Genomic DNA, 6,000 nt, shown 5'->3' with positions numbered 1-6,000 from the left:
TGTCAGATTTATTATTGATTCTGTTTCCACTGAATGATTTTAATGATGTTGACAGCTTCACCAGATGGATTCTTACTGTTTGTTTGATAAATGATCATAAAAAGGAAAAAGTGATGTAACATCCTATCAAATGTTCAAAGGCTAATAAAAGACTAAACCTCTTTTATAATGATGCTGCTTAATATTTTATTAATCATAAACAATAATATTTATTACAACCAGACAGTTCTGTTTTCACATCATAAAAATATTATAAATAATTATTTGACCAACATCGTAATGTAGAGGAACAATGTATGAGACGTAGATATTCATTGCATGTGTGGTGTAGGAGCCATTTCTATGTGAATGTGTGTAAGGTACCAAATTGGGCCAGTAGGTGTCCTCATGGTGTTGGGTGTACATTTCTTTATAGGTAGGAACTTTCTGTCAGGTGTCAGGTGTTGCTGGACGGATGAGCACACAGTTTTTCGACCGCTCCGGGCTCCGTCATGTTTGTTTGTTGTATGTGACACAACTGAATGGACTTTATATGCACTGGCAATGAATACTTGCATAATATTGAAGAACATTGAAACGGTGAGAAATAAAGAACGCATCAAATGAAGAAGCAAATCCGGAAGCTGTTTGTTTCATTAGACACAAGTTATAATAGTGCAGTAGCCAGCGTGTCAATTACTTTTTAGCCTGTCTATGCAGCCCCTCAGTGGCTTTAAGTGTTAGGCTTAGCCGCTACATGTGGTTTGCAGTAACATACAAAGAATCATTTTATTCTGGAGATTGGGTCGTTCTCTGTGTTAACTCAGACTGATAGTTTTAATAAAACTCACTGTTTCTTGTTATGAAGATATAAATGAAAACAACAGAGCAGATCAAAAGAGATCAGGAACAAGTTGATTAAGACTCAACATGACTATATTACAATGTTAGCCATCCAGACACAACTGCTGGATACAAAACCACCAGACAGACATCAGAAATGTTCAGTAAACTGTATTCTGTTCATACTGAATCATTTCTGGTCTGAACATTTGAGGTCATTTTGTTGTTGAAGAAAAGTAAAGTAGATTTTATTGATTCAAGTGTCTGTCAGTGTGTCATACAAGTGACAGAAAAGATCAATGTAAATATGATCAGCTAACAAAACAAACCTCTGAAACCAGAGATGTACTGAATCAAAGAACAGTTATTCCTTGTCTACAAAGGTCACATAGCAAAGCAGCACATTAACCAACATACACATTAACATTACAAAGTTACATCATGGTGACTTACTTCCCCGGAGGTGAGCGACTCCTGGTGGGAGAATGTTGGCGTCCTTCTCTGATGGGCACACACACACTACACACACACTACACACACACACACACACACACACACACACACACACACACACACACACACACTTTATTACAATCCTAAACTAACTTTAAACCAAGTCTTTATCAGATGGATTCAGAGAAACCCCGACTGTCAACAGACACAAAAACCACCAGAGTGGTAAATTACAAAATTTATCAAATGTTGGATAAACACAAACTTTGAAGTAGATATCAAAAAAGTTCACAAAACTTGATTCTTTTCAAAAAGTGTGTACAAAGTTAAATGTTTGACTCACCCACTGTCTGAAGACTGGTCTGAATCAACATCTGTTTTAGTGTCCTTCTTGAAGGGCGACCGTCCTCTGCAGGTAATAATCATTGTTATAATAATATATAAATATGGAGGAAATAAAATGAAATTTGATGAAATGGAAACAAACATGTTCTTCTTCAATGTGTGATATACATCAGAGAAATCATATAATGGAGAATTTAGTATCACACTGACAAGTGCAGACAGTAAAGATGATTATAAAGTGATTGCAGATAAAATCAATGTCAGATTTATTATTGATTCTGTTTCCACTGAATGATTTCAAACATTTAGAGATCCTCATCTCACCTCTGAGCTTTAGTCTGACTGTCATCATGTTTCCCACCCAGAGGGGTTTCAGAGGGATGGAGCCCCTCCTCTGTCTCCTCACACTGATCCGTTTTAAGCGTGCATCTGTATGCAAATACATCAAACTAATGTAAGTAAAATGACAAACAGAAACCCAGTTCATGAGTTGACTGAACACTGTTATCAAAAAGTTGTAATTATCACTCCTCCTTCACCACAGAAATACATCTTGTCTGATTGTAGCTGCTAAATTCACTGACACTGTGTCCATATAATGTTCACTAGATGTCCTGGGATAATTTGCCTTTACTAGCAGTGGACACAACAGGATCAATCAGAATCTGTTTGTTTGCGCGTTTAACAGATCAGACTCAGCTTCTCTCCAGTTCCTCACTAATCACTGAGTACATAAAGTAATATTTATTAAAGTATATAAAGCGCAGTTACAATAATAAACCATTTGAGTGCAAAACAAACTGCGTCACAGGAGTGAAAAAAGAGAACTGCAGGCCATCAATGTAACATGACAAAATGTTACACTTTAACTGTTGTTTTCTACTGATAAAGCCTGAATACGATATATTAAGACTGACAATAAGATTAAAGTAGGTTAAAGTATATAAAGCACAATCCTTCTAGAGTGTGAAACAAAGAAGCTGTGTCACAACGTGCTGCAATCCAACTGTTCAATGTCTTCCTGGTTTAACACTTCGCTATTTCTTAACTATTGTATCTCCTTAAACAAAATTACAATTCCAAATAAAGTTACTCGACAGCATTTTATATGAAACTGATATCCTGACATTTCAGATCAGTTCTGCTCTGTTAAACCTAAAAATCCTCCATTAAATGATAAATTACCTGCAAATTTGATGTTTCTCTAATGCAATCAAAAATTGTGATAATAAGATTTAAACGATTAATTTATTATATTCAGCACATAGTCTATACTTTCTTTAGACGAGTCAAATGAACGTGAGAGGAAACATAACAGTTTGACGAATAACGGAACAACTGTTGTAGGTCTGCTGAAAGAAAGAAAACACTTTAACTGTTGAGTTCTACTAATAAACCCTAAATATGATATATTAAGACTGATATTAATAATATACTTTATATATTAATATAAAGTATATAAAGCGGAGTTACATACCTTGTAAAACAAACTGCGTCACAGAAGTGAAACTAAACTGCAGCAACCCAACTGTGGGAAAAACAGGAAACCGATCCTTCTGGAGTAGGTCCGCCCCTAACAATGCTCCTTTTTTCTGTCATCTGAGGCTAAAAATAACACCAACATTTTGCCACATTTAGTTTCAAACAGTATTTTAAAAAATAGTGTGAATTCTTTAACATCACCTTAGATTTAACATTTAGATTTAACATTTAACATTTTGATTTAGCATTTAGGTGTAACATTTAATAAGATTTAACTATTTAATATATTAATAAGGTCACAAATATTGCTGTAAATGTGGTGGAAAGTGATGTTAAAAAATTCACACCATTTTGAAAACACTGTTTGAAACTAAATATGTCAAAATGTTGGTAATAAATCGGATACATAGGCTATCTGATTATTTTGAATGCGACCGCAATCTGAACAGTCAGGTCGCATTTAATGCAGCTTTAACGTTATTCTGGAGCAACATACAGCTAAGACATCATTAAAGTATTAATTTTGTTTCACCTCTTCCTCCTTTTTAACATCACTCGCTCACAAATTTGCCTGCTGCCGCCACACACTGTTTTTACCATTAGACCATAAATGAAACTACCAGTAACTTCACCTGTTGCTGTTGCTGTTGCCATGGTAGCTTCCGTAAAGACCGTTCTGTGCGTGACGTCATTAATGATCAACTGAGCACGCGACTCACTTCAGGAGGCCGTGTTTATAAAAATCGGATTTGAGCATTAAGGCCTGTGGTGTGAACGCAGCCTTTGACTTTCCTGAATTAGTGTAACCCTGTCAACTCTCCACTAACTACTGTGTTTAACAGCCAGAATAACCTGTACACATATTTATGACCTCATCATCATAATCTCTCTTTGGTTTTGTTTCATCTTTAACAAAACAAAACTGACTTTGTGTTTGGTTTGTTTGATTCTGATTAATCTACTTTTACACCATTCATTAAACCGTGCTGACATTACTTGTAAATGACAATAATATAAACAAATGTTATCAGCATTAGGGAGAATATAAGCTGGATCCCATTTCCTACTGCTTTAACTCTTTTGCTAAATCAATCAAATAATTTGAGATGATAAACTATTACACAGTTTCTTCTGTGAGGGTGAAGAAAATATTCACTTTCACACAGGAACAGTTGCCCTATGTAAAGATTTAACAAGTTGATAAGAAACCTATTTTCTATATATATGTTTTAAGATAACATGATCATCAATTGTCTTCTAAAAATATGTTTTCCTTGTCAATTTACATGTTTTAATTTTAAAATAACATTGATCCAGTGTTTAAGATGAATGAGTTCAGTTTTACAGATATTCAGAGAACATTTGATGGCACTTTTGGGTTCATTTTAACCATGTGAGTCTGGCAGTGAGTAATTGGTGTCACTCTTCGTGGACACACAGCTGGTTTCATAGGTCTGATTTTCCACAGAGTAAAATAGCTAATACTGTTTAGAAAGAAAGATGCTAGAAAAGACCTCTGGAACTCACCAAGGATACCTCTAGCATTGGCTACCTATCATGATGGTGCTAAATGGGTGGTTCCTTAATGAGGTCACTGCCAAAGACTGCATCCAGATAGATAGATAGATAAATCTTTGTCCTCCAAAAGAACACACAGACAACGACTGGGTGGAATTTTGAGAATTTTATTTACTAACACTACTGATTAAATGGTGTAATTACTGCACTCACTGCTTGATAATCACCGGTAGTTTTTATGTTGCCTCAGGAGATGGACTTCTTCTGGATTTCTATATTATATTTTTAGCTTTTACAGCACAAAAGTCGCACCTACATTTACCACCATGATCTATTCAGAGTACTGAATAATATTTAAATTGTATACTTGAACAAAGAAAACACTCAATGCATCACTCGGACATGGACGTCCCCTTCCGATCTCATTCAGTAAAACTCAACAACACATTAACGATTAACATGATTAAAGAAAATCACTATTCTACCCTTATGACTATTGATCTACACCGATACATCGATTCAATGATCAATGACACTCTAAAAGAGTATCACTGCTGTGATTTCACATTTCTGCTGCCGGATTGTATAGACAAGTCTACCATCAAAGACAAACTTCCGATAGACTATAAACTGCCTAAAATGTGCTGTTGCTGCTCGTCTTTTGGACAAAGTGGGGTGTGTTGTCTCGTTTTGAAAGGGAATTATTTTATATATCAAAATAGTAACTTAATGTTCTTTCAGTTTTCTTTTATAAGATGTGAACATTTTAAAGCTCATTATATCAAAATGTGGTTCTTTATTGAGAACAGTCTGTTTTTATTAAAAAAGAATAGATTTTTTAAAATGTCTGGTTGAGTTTAGAAATAAATTAAATTAAATCAGCTGTGATATCGTCTCATATCAATCGCTGCCTCCTAAATCAAATCCAATAGAAATCATAGCAGACTGTGATATCTGCAAACATCAAATTGTTGACCATTGAATCGATATGATATTGTATCATGAAGAAACTTATGATTGACACCCATAACTATTACTAAACAGGTAAATATAACACTCCAATTACTCATGTGTACATTGATACAGACAGTGGATATGATTTTAATACAGAGGTCCAGGAGCTGAGGCATGAACTGACGGATGACCAGCATTTTAATATAGACCTCAGAGATGTGGAAAAGGCCTTTTTCTCAGTTAAAGTAAACAAGAGTCACGGTCCAGACAACATATGTGGACGTGTACTTAAATCTTGTGCCAGAGAACTGAGCCCTATCTTTCACTTTATTTTTGACAAATCCTTACAGTCTCAACATGTCCCTGCAATCTGGAAGGATACAGTAGTAGTCCCTGTCCCAAAGGTCAGCTGCCCCAAGGTCCTAA

The sequence above is a fragment of the Scomber japonicus genome, chromosome 16, assembly GCF_027409825.1.
Source record: "Scomber japonicus isolate fScoJap1 chromosome 16, fScoJap1.pri, whole genome shotgun sequence".
Taxonomy (NCBI): domain Eukaryota; kingdom Metazoa; phylum Chordata; class Actinopteri; order Scombriformes; family Scombridae; genus Scomber; species Scomber japonicus.
The sequence above is the reverse complement of the archived record's forward strand: the minus strand, read 5'-3'. Positions refer to the sequence as shown.